Raw genomic sequence first — 19,192 nt, 5'->3', positions numbered from 1 at the left:
GATGATGAGTGATGCTGAGCACTTTTTTCAAGTGTCTGTTAGCCATTTGCATGTTTTCTTTGGAGAAATGTCTATGTCTTCCACTCATTTCTTAACTGGATTATTTATTTTTTGAGTGTTGAGTTTGAGAAGTTCTTCCTAGATTTTGAATACTAACCTTTGTCTGATATATCATTTGCAAATATTTTTTTCTATTCCCCAGGTTGCTTTTTAGTTTCATTAGTTTAGTTTCACTGTGCAGAAGTTTTGTTTGTTTGTTTTTTTCCTTGATGAAGTCCTAGTAGTTCATTTTTGCTTTTGTTTTCCTGGCTTCCAGAGAATGCCTACTAAGAAGGTGCTATGGCCAAAGTCAAAGAGACTGCTGCCTATGTTCTCTAGCATTCTCGTTTTATTACAAATTATTTCAGTCATATAGAAAATGCAGAGCATAATATAATAACCATATGTGTAGCCACAACCCAATTTTGTTAAATCTTCACATTTTGTCACTTTTACTTCACATATATAATAAAAACATATTTGAAAATTAGAGGGGCACCTGACTGTCTAAGTTGGTAGAGCATGAGACTTGATCTCAAGGTGGTAAGTTCAAGTCCCATGTTGAGTGTAGAGATTACTTAAAAATAAAATCTTCTCTTTTTAAAGAAGCAGATGATGTTTCCTGCGTAGTCTTCCCCCTCCCTTCCTTCCAGAGGTAACCACCTGAATGTGGTCGATCACCTTCCCTTGCATACTTTTGTTTACTGGCTATGATGTACCCAGAAATAATACTGGGTTACACGTATTTAATATCATAAAATGGATATTGTACTGTACACATTATTTTGAAGCTTACTTTTTATACAGTTCTTTGTTTTTGATATTTGTTCATATTCATCCATGTAGCCCTAATACATCACATTTCTGTTTCTTCCTGTCTGAAGCTAAGCTTCATGAGCTCAGGAATCTTTTTCTAATTTTTTTCAATGCTATATTTCAAGCACTAGAACTGTGCCTGGCACAAAGTACACAGTCAAAAAATATATCTGTGGGGTGAATGAATGGACAGTGCAAGTCGCACACTAGGAAAAATAGTGAGCCTCTTTGCCTGGCTAAAAAGGTAGAATATGGTAAGAAAAATATTTACACAAGAAGACTCCCGTCTAGCCACAAATAAATTGAAATATTAGTTAAATATACAAAATCCAGGGAAAAAAATTCAAAGAAACAACCATGCTAAGAAGAAGGAGGAGGAAGAAGAAGAAGAAAAAGAAATCAAGGAAATTCCATATGTTAGAAATAAAGAAGGAACTCAGAGTTGGAAAATTAAAAAGCTCTGATATTGCTGTAGCCTTGGGGGTGTCAGACAGGTATACTGGCTCTAAACCCTGAGGTGCTAGGCTTTAAGGGAATAGGAAACATAGTCTGGGCCCACCCACTTGGGGGGATGGGGGAGGGCTGAGCAGAAATCCCTGCATAAAACCAGAGCCTCCAAGGGCTGCCCTAACTGTGAAAGAGAAATTAATACCGCCCTCTCCTCACAAGCCTAGGGAAGTGAAAAGGAAATTTTCTGCTTATGCAAGACAGTACATGGGCAGAAAAGAATCATTCTCAAGAGAAGAAATCCCAACTCTGTGCTTCATGAATAGATGCAGTCCAAAATTATAATTGTTCCCATTGTGCAAGAATCCTAAGCAAAGAGGTTAACGTAGAATCTGGTCCTAGGTTGATGGATTCCACAAGATCCTGGATGAAGCTAACACACAAGCATCTTGAAGGAAGTGTCTACAACCTAGCATGCATGGGCCTGCCAGAGAAAAAACTTTCCTGCTACAGACAAGTCACTCTGCAAAATTACAAACTAGAGACTAAAACAAACTGCTAACATGAAACATCACAACAGCATGATAAAACATATGAGTTTGGAGAAGAACCAACTAGAACGCTTCAAAATGAAAGAGTTCAGTCATTTAAATTATAATTTAAGAGAGGTAGAAAGAAGTGGCAAGGGACCAGTCATCTGAAACCAGATAACAGATTTGTATAATACCCAAGGACATCTGGACATCTGGACTTTATCCAGTAGTTGCTGAGAAGCCTGCAGAGGGGTATAAGCAAGGAAGTGCGATTGTTACATGTATAGTTTAGAAAGAAAACACTGGGAATCTTGTAGCAGAAGATAGGCCAAAGAATTAAAATCAGGAAGACCAAGTAAAAAGCCGTATCAGTTAGGTGCCATTCAATTACAAATGACAGGAACGACAATTCAAACTGCACTTAGAAATAATAGTATATCACTGGCTCCCTTAAATGAGACATTTTTGGGTAATTTGTGCTGCATGAACTGAAGGCTTGATCAACATGCTCAGTGATGCAGTCAGCAAAATGCCTGATGTCAATGATCCCACTAGGTGATATCAGGGTAAATGACCTGCTACGTGATCATCTCCCTTGCACTGTCTGGGAGCTGTGGCTCCTTTGAACAAGGCATTCTTACTGTTGTGCTCCTGGCATGTGGACCATCATCACATCGTGCCCTGCTGACATGTGTGTGACTTCATGTCACTGTTTCTTTCTGCATGGTTATGCCTCAGGCTTACTTTGTGACCTACACTGGGCTCATGTAGAGACATCTAAGGTACAGAGACATCTAAGGTTTCAGAGTTTCTTTCTTGCTGTTGTTGTTTCATGTGGATTTTTTACATACCTTCTTTGTTTCTCTGCTTAAGTCACAACAAAATGTCCACTTTTACAGTGATCTGGACATTCTGAAATCCTCCTCTCCCTTGTCGTCAGTGATCTGGTACAACCTTGGCTCATCTCCAGCCTCTCCAATCTTCTCTCATTCCCCCATGGTCTGCTACTCCAAGCTGTACTGGACTCTCTCCTCACAGCATTACTCTCAATGATGTCCAAATCTAACAGCATCTGCCATCATGTCTATGCAGATGAACCCCTAAATCTGTATTTCTGATCTCTTCCTAAACCTCAGACTTGCAGTCCTATTGGCCCACATTCCATTTCACAAACCAGCTCTTCTTCTTGCATGTGTCTGCTATGTCTGCCCTTTGTGTTTATGCATGGAAACGTCATTCCCAGGCCATCTGGGATCCAAGTCTAGGAGCCACCTCAGACTCCTCCCTTCCCTTAAGTTTCACATCCAAACTGTCACCAACTCCTGACCAGCTCTAAGATGTGACCTACCTTTGCCCAGCTTTACTGCAGCTGTGAATTGGCTTTTGCACAGCCCAGAACAGGGAGGAGGAGAGAGATTTGACCTGAACAGTGACTTAGAAAGAAAGACTAATTGGTCTTTGGGAACCTAAATAGGGATGAGGGAATGTCAGCCTAATTAGACTGGGTGAGTGCACTCAACTGGACAGAAGGTACACACATATCATAACATAAACTCTTTGCTGGAGGTAGACCAGAGGACTCACAGTCAAGGAAAGTACTTATGGTTATAAAATAAAACTCTATGGAATTTGTGAGCAGATGATGGGACGTCTAACAAGTGGCTAGGACACACAGCAACTCTGAGTGGCTTGTGGGATTCCAGAGGGAGGGGTAAGGACCTCCAAAAGGCAAGGCATACCTCAGTGACAGAGGGAGAGCAGAAGAGCTCTCCAGATCTGCCGGCATCCCAAGCAAGGTGCTAAATACTCTGGAGCTGGGAATCATACAGAACGGCTGTCAGAGTGTTGTTGTTTTGTGTTTATCAAACAGGTTAATGCAAGTCTGTGAAGAGAACCCCCCTCCTATTCCAGATCTTCTTGGAAGTGCTAGGAGAACAAGTGGGGAGTATGTAACGGAGCCCGCCCTGTGTTCTCACACGACATGAGGTGCTCGTGGCTTTTCTCCTCTACAGGACTGTCAGTCCAACAGAGCTGCCTCCTTGTCTGTGAGGCCTACAGCGTCCTGGAGTGGCAGCCTCCTTCCTTCTTCAGCTCACAGGTCCTTGTGTTTATGGTGAGCCCGCCATGCCGGTTCAAAGACTCTCTCCACTTACGAGTCCACTGAGCATGGGAAATATGATAAGAGGGAAAACACAGTGGATCCAGATTGAGGCCGAGCCCTCCGCTGCTGTGCGCTCAGCAGTGACAGGACCAGCTGAAGAAACACGCGCTAAGTGGGAAATCCCAGCCCCGCGATGCCAGGCCGTGCCCTCTAGGGTAAGGCCTCTCTGAGAATAGAAAAGAAAAGCAACCCAAGTTTTGCTGACTTGTGCACATTCTAAAACATTCAAGAGATAGAGAAAAGAAAGAGAAAAGTAACATTTGGCAATTTAAAAATAACTGCTGTGGGAGAAAACAGAATCATCTTTTCTGAATGTTCAAGAAAGTTTTGCAGACTTATTGAATGCACACGGATTCAACTTTTCGCAACTTTTTGTCTTCTGTTTACTCAACCCTTGATAATGGAAAACAAAGGATCTACAGAGACTTTTATTTTTTTATTTTTATTTTTTTAATTTATTTATGATAGTCACAGAGAGAGAGAGAGAGAGGCAGAGACATAGGCAGAGGGAGAAGCAGGCTCCATGCACCGGGAGCCCGATGTGGGATTTGATCCCGGGTCTCCAGGATCACGCCCTGGGCCAAAGGCAGGCGCCAAACCGCTGCGCCACCCAGAGACTTTTAATCTACATTAGGAATGCAGCATTGTGCACTGTCCGTGAGAATCAGAAGGTATTCATCACACATTCGTTGGAAGTGGGGAGGGGAGAAGAGAGGAAGGATGTCTTATCACGATGATGTGCACATCCACCACTGTCAGTCAGGAGCCTCATGAAGAAGCAGGAGGGCTTTAGAGTCAGACCGACCTGGGGTCAAGTCCCAGAGGGGCCCATCACTGGCCATGTGAGCTCCACCCTCTTCATCTGGAGCACATTTCTACCCCTGAGGCAGAAGAGGATTAGGTCACGAGTATGAGCTCTGATGCCAGGCCCCTTGGATTAGGTCAGAACACCAGTTCTGCCACTGGCTAGCTATGCACAGGGGAAAGTTAATTCTCCTATCTGTGCCTTTGTCTCCTCAGTGACAAACTGGGGACTGACCATACCCCTGCCCTTGTGAGTTTTTTAAGTAACTAAATGAAATAGTGTGTGGAAAGCCCATAAAATAGAACTGGCACTCAGTTATTCAATAAACATTAGCATTATTATTATAACCTTAAGCTTATGGAGAGCAGGGTCTTTGCGAGTTTTACTTACAACTGTGTCCTCAGTGGAACCCAACACATACTTTGTGCCTATAAACCTTCTGATGAGTAGAGAACAACACATCCTCACAGGGTTGTTATGGGGGTTTATGTTGTCTGAACCTGTAAGATGCTTGACACTGAGTAGCCCCTCAATAAAAGTTGGCTCTGTTCTCTTTTCCCTGATCTCACAGGGCAATCCATGTGTCCCTACTTTCCAAAAGTTCTCTTTTCTTTGGGAAAACTATACATCTTTCTCCTGAGGTACACAATGGGGTGGTGTTTTCACCGCTATACACTGTGCAGGGTTCTCTTTAGACTGAGGGAAACTAATAATGTGGTTTTCATTGGCTACAGGGAGTATCCGTTCTAGGGCTCATAAGTGAAGCAACTTTTCTGCCCCAGCTCTGTTTCCACCAGAGCTGCCCTAGGAAACAGTGCTGCCCACGTGGGCTCTGGATAGCATGGGAAAAGAAGGGGCACCATGCTGATTTTTTCACCAAGTTGTCAAGCATGCATGAATATGAGACAGGCATTTTGGATTGCTGGTTCATCAGAGATCCAAATATGATGTCTCCTTGGCTTTGTGGCGATCATAGACATTACATTCCCCTCCACAGAGGCCAAACAAAAGTCCTTTCACTCAACAATTCCTTTCCATAAATGCAAACAAAACAAAATAAAAACCACTTCCTGTCTGTCTTCATCAGTCTGGGCTGCTATAACAAAATGTCAGTGGTTGGGTGGTTTAAACAGCAAAAATTTATCACTCACAATTCTGGAGGCTGGTAAGTCCAAGATCAAAGCACGGGCAGATTTGGTGTCTAGTGAAAGCCTACTTCCTGGTTTGTAGGCAGTGCCTTCTTTCTGTGTTCCTTACAAAGCAGAGAGAGAGACAGCAAGAAAGGTTCTCATCTCTTCTTCCTATAAGGACACTAATCCTATCATGGGGACTCCACCCTCACGACTTCATGTAAACCTAATTATACTCTCAAGGCCCCATCTCCAAATACCATCACATTGGGGGATAGGACTTCAACATATGAATTTTGGTGAAACACATTCAGTCTATAACACTATCACCCCTTTTCTGAATCTTCAGTAGAAGGTATCTTATACTCCAAGAGTATTAGAATATCAGAATCTTAGAATGGAAGAAATCAACTGTCAGAGGATGCAGGATATGTTAAGGGTGTTGAAATAAAGTCAGGGTAATTTTGGACTGGGGGGTCAAGAGTATCTGACTCCTGCTGTTGACAATCTATCTCTCCTGTGGGATCCCTGAAGGAAATCCACCCTGTACTGGCACCCTCAGGCAGGTCTGGTGGATGGCAACCTAGGGGCCTGTCTTATTAGACAGGATTAGAGGAAGACACAGTGTTAGAGAAATGATGAGAGCTTCTCTCAGGAAGAGCTATCCAGAACTCTCTCCATCCAGCTTCACAGAAGAAACAGAAGGGCTCTTCCCACTGCATCTAGCCTTGAACTCCCACCAGTAATGTCTCTGCCTTTGAGCACCTCTTATCCTTGGTGATGGAGAGGAATGAAATGCTGTGGCTTAATCTGGAGGAGGACTGAGAAAGAGGCCATGCTTTAGGAATCTCCTGGGGATGCCTGAGCCCAGTATGATACAGGACAAAGAATTTAGAGTCAGAGAGACCTGGATGCATTCCTGGCTCTTCGCTTACTAACTGTATGCCCTTTTAAAAATCACTTCACCTCTTTTAAGCCTGAGTTTCTTCATCTAAAAAAAAAAATAGATAATTCCTACCACATAGAATTGTTATAAATATAAATGAGATAACATTTGTAAAGCTCTTGGCAGAGTGTCTGGAGCAGGATTAAGTATTAAATAAAGGGTAGCTATTGTCATTATATAAAATCCAGGAGTTGCTTCTGCAGCATCCCTGACAAATTAATATCTAATTCTGTTTGAATATCTCTGGAGACAATGCACACATTACCTCACAAGAGAACATATTCTATTACTGGGTAGCTGTAGAAAATTGTTTTCCTTTATTTGAGACGGGTAGCTTGTGCTCCTGCCTCTCTCCCTCAAGCAATATAAAATAAGCACACTTTCTCTTCCATATGACAGTTCCTTACACATTTGAAGGCAGCTGCCACATTTCCCTAAATTTTCTCCAGCATCAACATCCCTAGTATTTTTAGTCATTTTATATGAATTAGTGTCTGGGCTTTTCACCATTCTGAATGCTGTCCATCCTCCCAAAAAGATAACACAAAATTCTCTAATCATTGATTTTTTATACTGTGGTCACATAATGGTGTTACACTAGGACACTCACAGCGGATATTCCATTACAAACATTGACTAATCATGGGAAGAAAGTCATGCTATTTAGGGTAAGGTGGCTTATTAATAAAACTATCTAGCCTTGGGGCGCCTGGGTGGCTCAGTGATTGAGTGTCTGCCTTTGGCTCTGGGCATGATCCCGGGGTCCGGGGATTGAGTCTCACATCAGACTCCCCGCAGGGAGCCTGCTTCTCCCTCTGCCTGTGTCTCTGATTTTCTCTCTGTTCCTCATGAATAAATAAATAAAATCTTTAAAAACAACAACTGTCTAGCCTTGTCAATTCACCCATTCAGCAGACATTCACTGAGCATTTACTATAGCGTCAGGCACCTGGCTAGATATTTGAGTCACAGAGATGAACAAGAAAGACACTAGCTTGGCCCCAGGGACACCACAGTTCAGTGTGAAATACCAGGAACAAGTACACAGGACATGAGACTGATCCCGAGAGTGAATGTGCTAAGAAGAGAGATGAAGCTCTTTGAGGCTGGGTCCTACCTCAGTCACTCTCCATCCTTCATACCTCATACAATCCTAGTATCATACTGCAATGGGCTGAAGGCTTATGTCGCCCAAATTCACACATCGAAACCTAATTTCTGATGTGATGACATTTGGAGCTGAGGTCCTTGGGAGATGACTAAGTCATGAGACAGGGACCTCAGGCATAGGATTAGTATCATCATATAAGGGACCTCAGGGAGTTCCTTTACCCCTTCCCCCGTATGAGGACACGCGAGAAGAACAGCCTATGAAACACAAAGCAGGTTCTCACCAGGCACCAAACTTGCAAGCATTTTAATCTTGGACTTCCTAGTCTCCAGAAATGTGAGAAATAAATGTTTGTTTTTTAAGCCATTCAGTTTATTGTGTTTTGTTATAGCAGCTGAAACAAAGACACATATCCTGCCTTTCTCCCCTAGCAGCCAGAGTCATATTTTTAAAAATCTAAATCATATCATGTCATTTCCCTGCTTAAAAATCCCCAGTGGCTTAGCTTTCCAAGGTATATTTTTAAGTGAAAAAGGCAAGGTTTAGAATGATATCTACAGTAACACATCATGTATGCAATAGCAAAGAAAGCAATGTATTTTCTATGGAGCTAGACAGACAGCTAGATACGGATCAGATAATTTTGAAGAAAAATTCCCAGTGGCTTTCCAGTGCACTTAGAAAAATCAAGCATCAGACCCTCACCTCTAAGGCCCTGAATATCTTTCTCTACCTCTCCAGCCTTTCTTGTACCTCTCTCTCCTTCACTAAACTTCAACTACAAGAACTTACATTTTCCTCCGACATGCAAAACTCATTCCTGATAGTGAATCTTTATGCTAGCTGTTCCTCTGTGTGTAATTCTCTTCTCCTTGATATTCCTAGGACTACTCTTCTTACCATTCGAATCTCAGCACATAGGTCACTTCCTCTGGGAAGACTTCTCCACCATCCAAATTAAAGTAGCCACCGTGTTATAATTATTTACCTTATTGTAAATTCTCTGTTTAGCACTTTTCTACATTTCTACATCTCAAATATCCATTGAATGCAAAAACTCTGTGAATGCAGAATCCTTGTCTATTGTGTTTGCCTGTGATCAGAACCATGCCTGGCACATAACTGATAGTCAATAAATAAGTGTTGAATGATTTAATAAACAGATCCTGGTCCAATACCTAGAAGAGAGCCTGGCTCCTACTAGGGCTCATTAGACATTTTCCAAGAGAATGAGTGAATTGGGATGGAAGAGATAGCAGCAAAAGTTCATGCAATCCCTGGAAGGCTGGATCTGCCACCACTCAACTGTCACTCATTCCATTTTTACACATGTGGAAATGAATTTATTATGGACTTAAAGTCTTCTAACCCACTCTGGTGTCATGTCCATACTAGATGGGAGCCAGATAATCAAAGAAGCAACCTCAAGGTTGGATCAGTTATAGGTCAGGGCTCCCACTAAGGCCCAGAGATACTACCGGTTTTGCAGATGCCTATGGCTGCCTAGCTACTGCCTTGTGTGGGCTGGCACACTCTCCTAATATTTCGTACCAACTGTCTCATATTCTCCTTCCAGCTGTCCCACTGCCTATAGTTGGGACGACCTCCACCACATCCCCAGTCACCAGTATTTGTTCCACCATTGGAATATCCTAAAACTCAAAACTTTGAGGAAAGATAAATATTCTTTTCTCTAAAAGTAATAATTTATTATTACCATGACAATGTTCCTCCTTGCAAAATAAATTATTATGAAATAATCCACCTTTCATGAATAATATGGGAAACATAAAAGACAAAAATCTAACTACTCAAAATGGAAATACCTATTCTCTATAATTGAACAATGAAGCCCTGATTTTTGGAATACTGAAAATCAGGAGTGCATTTTTAAAAGATGATAATTTTCTGTCACCGCTCTAATATTCACTGAACATTAGAAATACACTTTGACAAAGAGTGCATCTTTGTCATCTCTTACCTCTGCATTACAGAGGTATAATATACATAATAACAAGATCTCTTAATTGCATGTATGGTCCAGTAGCATCTGCTTCTTTTTACTAATAGGAAGCTATTAACCTATGGATCATTACTCACTATTTCAGCATGTGTTTCCATTTGGCTTAGCAGCAACTTCAAATGACCACATTGAATAGAACAGAGGGTTGCATTCTGCTAAGTCAACCTATCAACCTACAAGTTTGCAAATGACCTCCCACACCCATCCTTACAGCACATTTTGTTTCACTGTCCTCCCTACCCCACACTTCAACCACGCTGCTCCTTATTCACCATCTCAAATGTACCCTGCTCCCTCTCCCTCCCAGGACTTTGGCTTTGCAGCCCCTTTCTGAAGAGAACACACTCTCACATCACTTCTTCCTCCTTTGCCTTGCTAACCTCTACATATCCTTCAGGTTTCAGCTTAGAGGAAACTCCTCCAGGGAGGCGTGTTACTGCCTGTATCTGCTGTTACTGCCATAATACCATTCCCCCTTGTGCCAAACCTCTTTACATAATGATTTAATGTTTGTCCTCATGTTTAGACTATTAGCACCATGAGGGCAGGAACAATGCATGTTTTCCTGGCACATAGTGAACACTCAACAAGTAATGAATGAGGATGTTAAGAAGTAAGTGAATGAATGAATGACTGAAGGGCCTGGAGCATTTTGATATCCATCAGAACTTTCTGAGGCCCATTTACAGAAGGAATCAGTACTTCTGTTTTATTCCATCTTAAGTCAAACTTAATTTTTACTAGTGTAAAAAACTACTCTCCCATGAAAAACTGAAGCAGTATAATTTGCCACCTTTGGAAACAGTCCAGTATAATAAGTCAAAGTATAGACCCGTCCACGTACAACAGACTGAAAACCAGGATAGTCATTTTCTTTTTATTTTTTTAAAGTTTTTTTTATTTGAGAGAGAGAGAGAGAGCTTGCACAGTGGGGAGGGGCAGAGGGAGAGGGAGAAGCAGACTCTGAGCTGAGCAGGGAGTCCTACACGGATTTGATCTCAGGACCCTGGGACCATGACCTGAGCTGAAGGCAGATGCCCAACCGACTGAGCCACCCGGGCACTTTGAGGATAGTCTTTTTTTTTTTTTTTTTTTGATAGTCGTTTTCCTAAGTTGTAAGATCCTAGAAGATTCCTCCCACATTTAAGCAGTTTGATGGGAGAGGAGAAAGTGATATGGAACCAGTAATTGGTAATTAGGTGGCACAGTCAAGGAAAGATGTTCTATGATAAGGAAGCCCTGATCATGCTTATAAACTAACTTTCTCACTCTTCTTCCTTCAGAGATGCCTTTTGGGACAGGCCAGAGACTGGCAGTCTTAAGAATGTGAGTTTATATCTGGGCTCAGTCATGGCTCTTCCATTTCCAGTCATGTGACTGGTTCTTCTGGTAAGAGCCAGTTCTCTTTTATCAGTGAATGGGGTCAGAGCCATTCCAGTGTGCCTGTCTGTACCACTGAGGCCAGAAAACCCAAAAACTGTGTATCCATGGCTCCCTTTGGGCAAAGATTTCCACTGCAATTTAGGTTCTGCCAATCAGATGCATCTGGTTGGATGGTGGGCTCTGTGTTGTTTCCTGGGAGTCATTCCTGAAGGACTAGCTTAGAGCAGGCTTCTCTAACACTCTCCTTGATTTCATAAGTGCTGAATTCCCTGTTTCAAATCTCTTCTCACTTCAAATAAGTGAGGATGGTTTATGTTACCTGCAACCAAACCTTAAACGATACCCCAACCATGCAACTTTCTGTGAAAACTGGACATTACATAATGTGAGTGACACTCATGGCCACACAGTCAGAAAATGGTACGAGTATTTTTCCATCGAACATCTCCTGAACACTTTTTTTCTCCAGAACACTTGAGGTTTTAGCTTTGGTGAGAGAGACCTGTCTTTTTCCTGGATCCAACAGAGACAAAAAGGATGATGCAGAGATGGAGTTCTTGGTGGAAAGGAGAAGGTGGTCAAGGGTACTTGTTTTAAATTGGTTTTGAAAGTAAAGTAAATAAATAAATAAATAAATAAATAAATAAATAAATAAATTGGTTTTGATCTGCCCTCAGATACTGGGCATGAGAATTTTCAAATTTTCACTATTATAAATAGTGTTTTGTGTGAGATAATGGCAGCTCCACCAACAGGGACAAAACCTGTGACCAGTTTTAAAGGCTCTGGATGAAGAAGCCCCACCATGAGCCCTAGCATCATCCAAGAACACAGCCCTGTTAAACAACAGACCATGTGCAGCAGATCTGGCCAGCAAGCACAGGAGCAAATAGGAGGCTGAGTGGCCTCAGCCTGGGTGGCTGCCTATCAGGGCCTCACCTGCTTCCTCAGCCCTTCCAAAACAACTGTGGACTCTGCCTGTGGACTCCTTGGCCCATATCTTGGCTCATAGATGGTAACCCCTCTGCCTTCAACCAATTACAACTTTTCTGACTTAGGCTGATGTGGCCTGACTTTGAATGCATGGCCCATATCCCCCTAAGGTCTGTCCAGTAATAACCCATACAGAAGACTCAAGCCACTGTGCCCACTGGCTCAGACACAGTGGTGAGTGAAGCAGCAAGAAGCAACCAGAAATAAATGGTGTCCTCCTTGCCATTTTGCCTGAAGCACTGGTGGCAGCTGTAGACAGTTGGGCCTGGTATGGAAATCTAATTCCTGATTCAGGTTGCAACTATCCCCAAGTGGCATAGGGTTGAATTCTATGAGGTCCTGTCTTATTTTCTATACTTCCAAATTTAACTATGTCAGGTCAGTTTTTTAAAAGTGACCTCAAATTTCAGCCAGAACAGAGTAATTATAGCAGCATACTGTTTAAATATCCCTCAGTCTTCTAATAAAATAAAACAAAATAGGCAAACCAGAATAGCAAGATTTAAAAATAAAACAGCATCTTCGGCAGAGTGAGATGACAAGGAATTTCCCTGGAGCCCCAAGAGCATAAAGTGGATAATGCCAAACCACCATCAACAACAGAACCTGCCCAGGACATGCATGGAGCTGGCACTTGTAGGCAGAAAAGAGCATTCCGATGGTCTCAGGAGACTTGAGAGCTCCCTTGCAGTGAAATCTTTGGCAAGCAAACCTGGAAACAGACAACTGGTAACACCAGGGAAGAGTTCCATGGGCTATCGTGAGCAGATGGGTACAAACAAGACATACTAAGCACCCAGGAGAAAATGACAGGGCCTGGCCAGCCTAATCTCTCAAAGGCCTCAGAAATACCCTTCTGGAAGATAGAGGCCAACTCAGAGATGAACTGTTATGCACACTGCTTATGCATACCAAACCAGCGGGATAGAAACAATAGTGATAAACAGAAGATTCAACTCCTATGATGGAAAGGGGGTGCAGGAAAGCAGGTCTGTTGACTGGAAAGGCTGTCAAGGCACCTACAGAGAGGGGAGGCTCAGAACAACTTTCCTAGGAAACTACCCTGACCCTGAATCTCCTTCTCAAAGAATAAGGGGGAAAAAAAGGAGGGGCATCTCAAGAGAAAATGGATCACGACTAAACCCCATATAAGGATACTGTATGAAAAAAAAAAAAGAGGAAAATTAAGCACTGATGAAGGCATACCAGAAAAATATGACCATGAGGTTGATGAAAACCATAGCTTAATATTACAAAAGGGCTAAGATCCAGATAAGAATGGTATGGGAACTATGAAAACTTAGCATAACTTATGAGTAGAAAATATCAGAGACGAGATGGCGTGAAAGCCAGCAGGATATGAAAAAGTTCTGTCAGGGTTCAGGAAAAATTGTGAAAATAAAGCAAAAACAAAACAAAACAAAAACAAAAAAACACTTCAGAATGAAGCCTAAAGGAAACATGAAAGACTTGGTAACAGAGAGTACTAGTTAGAAAAATGTAAGGCAGAGAGAGAGAAGAATTCAAAGAAAGCTAAGAGTATACAAAAGAAAACAATAGATATAAAATATGGGTAAGGAAAATTCAATATGATTAGAATCTTCCAAGAAAAATCCAAAGCCATGGCACAGAACTAGCCCTATAAACTATAGAAGATAGCTTTCTTGAAATACAAGAAGACACAAGCTACATACTGAAAAAGTACACCACCTATTTATATGAGCAAATTGACCCAGAGAGCCATACCAAGGTATTTCCTCGTGAAACCACAGGATTTTAAAGATAAAGGAAACATCTTTGGGGCAGCCAATAAAAACAGATTAAGACACTTATTTGTTTGTTTTCTAAAGATTTGATTTTAAAGTAATCTCTACGCCCAATGTGGGGCTCCAACTCACAACCTCTGAGGTCAAGAGTCACCTGTTCCACCAACTTACCCAGCTCGGCACGGAGATTAAGTGACTTATAAGTAGGGTAGTCATATACCATGTCCTAACTGGGATACTTTTATTTATTTTTTTAAAGATTTTATTTATTTATTCATGAGAGATACAGAGAGAGGCAAAGACACAGGCAGTGGGAGAAGCAGGCTCCATGCAGGGAGCCCGACATGGGACTCGATCTCGGGACTCCAGGATCATGCCCTGAGCCAAAGGCAGGTGCTAAACCGCTGAACTACCCAGGGATCCCTAACGGGAATACTTTTTAAAGTGGTACCATTGACTGCACTAGGTAAATAGATGTAAACCCAGACTATCTCTGGCCAACTGAGATGTAAATTCACCCAATTACATGGAAAATAAACAACAGACACTTAATTTTTAAAGGAAATAACCATGAAAAACAATTACAACTCAGCAAGGGAATGATCTCTAGCACCCGCATAGTAGGCTCTCAGTATCATTTCCTACTAAAAGAAACAGGATTTGCTGGGAGAAACAGATGTAGAGCAGGAAATGTGTAAGATGAGCCTGAGATATTTTGCCCTGCAAGGAAGGAAGAAAGCTACCAAAAGGACACAGGAGCCTACACTGCAGTCACTACGGGGACACTGACAGATAAAATGCAGATTTTTACAACATATGATACCTTTGTCTGAATGCTTGAAATGCAAAGAAGTGTTCCTTCTTAGAAACACCCATTCTAGGGCACCTGGGTGGCTCAGTGGCTGAGCGTCTGCCTTTGGCTCAGGTCATGATCCCAGGGTCCTGGGATTGAGTCCCATGTCGGGCTCCCCACAGGGAGCCTGCTTCTCCCTCTGCCTGTGTCTCTGCCTCTCTCTGTGTGTCTCTCATGAATAAATAAAAAGGATCTTTGAAGGAAGAAAAAAAAAGTCCGTTCTTTGAAACAAAGGCATAACAATTTCAAACAAAAAAATTGAACATTTTCTCTACTTTTTTCTTTTCCAAAAGGTATAGAGAAAATGCATCTTATTGCCTCTGTATCTTCCAAGTCTTCTGTGCTATGACAGAATGGGTCAAGCCATTCTACTATATACAAAAGTGTTAGGAATGTCATTGGGATACGAAATTTACAAGAGAATCCTCAAAGATAAGACAAGCCTATTCCAGTGTCTGTGATCAAATGGGAGTAAACCCCTTCAATGCATTCTTTCACTTTTTAATTTCTGACCCTACTTCCTTCATCCATACCACGAAAATACACATACAGAGAACCAAAGAGAATGGCAGGGTACCAAATAGTTGTACTAGCGAAAGTAATGTATATTTTTCTTATTTTTGCTGTTTTATTTTATATTTAAAATATATATATTTATTTAATATTTATATTAAATATTTATATTAATATTTATATTAAAATATAAATTATATTTAATTTTATATTTCATAGGTCACTAGTAAACTTTTACTATGTGTCATGTTGGTATAAAACAGTGTCAATCAGTGCTTCTATATTTGCAATATTAGCTTATATTACATTAATGGCCCTCAAAAAACACATTTTTTATAAATAGATCAATCATCACAAAACCATAAAGACACTGGTAGTGAACTGAATAGTAGCCCTCACAAACCTATGTCCACATTCTAATCCTCCAAACTTTTGAATGTGATATTAATTGGAAAAAAGAGAGTTTGCAGATGTAATTAGTTTAAAAATCTCATGATGGTCCAGGTGGGACCTAAATCCAATGATAAGTATCCATATGACAATAGACAGACAGAAGTGCATAGAGAAGCCCTTCTCAAGACAGAGGTAAAGAGTAGAGTGATGTATTCACAAGCCTAAGAATGCCAACGGTCACCAGAAACTGGAAAAGACAAGGAATGGAATCTCCCTTACAGCCTCTAGAGGTAATGCAACAGTGCTCACATATTGACTTCTGGACTTAGGAACTATGAAAAAAATAATTTTTGTTGTTTTAAGCCACATACACATGCACACAAATACAGTGCTCATTTGCCTAAAATGTGATAATGTAAGAAAGACAAAGAATGATGTTTGCAATAGATTGATACACTATATGTGTGTATTTTTATTTTAAGTTTATGGATTTGTCTAGATATTATATAGACATAATATAAATATTTATTTTAAAAATTCAAAGCAGTAGTTTTTTAAAAAAGCTCATTGATCACTGCTGGGGATCACCAGGGCACTAAGTTAAAATTGGTAAATAACGAAGTGTTTATCTTGCATTCCCAGTATGACCTATATTTTAGGGTAATCAAATAGTTAATAAGGTAAAGAAAATCATTACAGAAGAATTCTAGCTAACAAATGCAGAAAGAATTATGGAATTAAAATGAAAATATCATCATTTTCCAAAGTCATGAAATGATGGATATAGGAAACAATCATCAATGGATTTTGCAGAGCATTGGGCATAACTTTAATGGCATCACTAAAAGTGGGACAGTCAGAAACATCATACTCCACCTGATATGATGTAACTGGAAGTATATAGTACCAACTTGGAATCATTGTTTCTTAAACATTTGAACCTTAATCTAATCAAGCCTCACCATCTAACAGTTTATAGGAAATACAGAGAAACATGTTGAAAGGTACTACAGGAAAGCAATTAGCCAAAGATTTTGTCTACAGAACAAAAGAACTTGTTTCCCCCAAGATCAGTAGCATTTATCCAAAAGGAGAGGGAAGAGTTTATAGAATAAAGAGACATAGCTACCAAATACCACTAAATGTGTGGATCTTGTCAGAATCTTCATTTGAACAAACCGTCTTTGAATTACTGTGTCTAGATATTTTCCCTTTGCTTTTCCAGAAAGCAAATACCCCCTTGACTCCCTCTATGTTCCAGGTTACTAGTCTTTATGAACTAAAAGTCAGCAAATTATGACCTGTGGGCCAAATCTAGCCGTTAGACTGTAAGCCAAAAATAAAAATGTATATGTATAATGTGTCCATTATATATATGATGTATATATAATGGAAAAATCATTCAGCCTTAAAGAAGAAAGAGATTCCGTCCTTTGGGACTACATGGATAAATGCGGAGGGCAGCATGTTAAGTGAAATAAACCAGATGAATACTGCATGGTATCACAAATATGTGGAACCTGAAAAATAAGAGGAACTCCTAGAAACACAGAGTAGAAAAGTGCTGCTGGTAGCTGGGGGTTGGGGGAAATAAGGCGAGGCTGGTAAAAGGGTATAAACTGTCAGTTATAAAACAAGTAAGATCTGAGGATCTACTGTATAACATGGTTACTCTAGTTAACATTGTATTATATAATTAAAGGTTACCAAAGAAAGGATTTAAATATTCTCACCAAAACAAGAAAACAAACAAAAATCAGGTGAATACGTGCAGTGATGGATATGTAACCCAGTGGGGGATGCTCCACTCCCCATGTTTTTGCATATCAGATTATCACGTTCTATACTTTAAATATTTTATAAGTTTATTTGTAGACTATCCTTCTGTGGGAGGGGCATACAGAAAAAAAAATAAAGCATAAGGGAGAGACACTGCATGTGGTCCACACAGCCAAAAATATTAACAGTCTGGTCCTATATAGAAAAAAATGTTTGCCAAGCCCTGTATTAATTACTTGGGATTCCTTGTCCTATGGGTTCAGATTGAGTGTGGGCAATGGAACGCCCCAAGAGGAGCTCCGAGGGTGAAAAGGAGAGTAAAATATTTATTTATTCCTCCACCTCTCTCCCTTCTGGCAAGCTATTCTCTCCAACTTCCAGGAACCTTCCTCGCCTTGTGTCTACAGGCTGAGAGGTGATAACAGCTTCTCATCATTGCTAGCCTTCAGGCCCTGCACCAGCCCTTGCTAGTTTTCTTTAACCCTGGCTACAGCTTTGTAAACAGTCCCTTTATTAAAATCTCTTCAATTACCTCTTTTGAATAAGCCATCTGTTTTCCTACCAGGACCCTGACTCAAGCAGACTATGTGTTTAGATAATAACTTGTTTGGCGTGATAATGGCATGGTGGCTGTGGTGGAAAATGTCTCCAGACAGAGATGCATGCTGAAATATTCATGGATGGCATGACAGCTGGAGTGTGCCCTTAAATACTCCTGAAAAAGAAGTGGAGAGGTAAATGAAACTGGAGATTATATATATATATATATCCATTATATGATTCTCTCTAGTTTTATGTATGTATTTTAAAAATCAAACATAAAGAAAGAACAATTGTACTTTAATCTTACATATGCTGTTTAATTAACTAAAGAAAATAATTTTACATTGAATTTTTTTTGAAGGGCCAACAAAGACTAGGAGAGGCCCTATGATTAAGAATAAGAACTTTGGTAATAAAGACTGGGTTTGAATATCACTTTGGACACTGATTAAGTAGATGGAAAAGCTTTCTAATTACTTCTCCATCTCATTTTCTCACCTGTAGTATGCATATTTATCATTGGACTATTGTTAAAATAACTACATATAATAATGCGTGCAATATGCCTGGTACCTAGTAGATGCTTAATAAATTATACTTGACACTGCTAGTAAGCTTGATTATAATAGCTTATATTCAGCTAACAGACACCTGCGAGCGCAGGAGAGTGCTCCGAGCTCCCTAAGGGCTGCAGCACGCACCGGAGCAGCTCGGAGGGGCTCGGGAGCGGCTCCAGGGAGGGAGCTGCGGGGCGGGAGCGCAAATCCAACAACGCAGGCCCCGGAGCACAGGGCGCCGGGACACAGCCCAGGATCCGGCCTCCCCCGGGACAGGCAGAGGCCGGGAGGGCCCAGGACAGCAAGGACGCTCCTGCCCCGAGCTGAGCAGATCAGCGGCCCCGCCCCGGAGCCTCCAGGCCCTGCGGACGGAGAGCCGAGAGCCCCGAGCCCCGTAGTTC

Source organism: Nyctereutes procyonoides, unplaced genomic scaffold (genome assembly GCF_905146905.1).
Source record: "Nyctereutes procyonoides isolate TBG_1078 unplaced genomic scaffold, NYPRO_anot_genome, whole genome shotgun sequence".
NCBI lineage: Eukaryota > Metazoa > Chordata > Mammalia > Carnivora > Canidae > Nyctereutes > Nyctereutes procyonoides.
Note: the sequence above shows the minus strand (reverse complement) of the source record.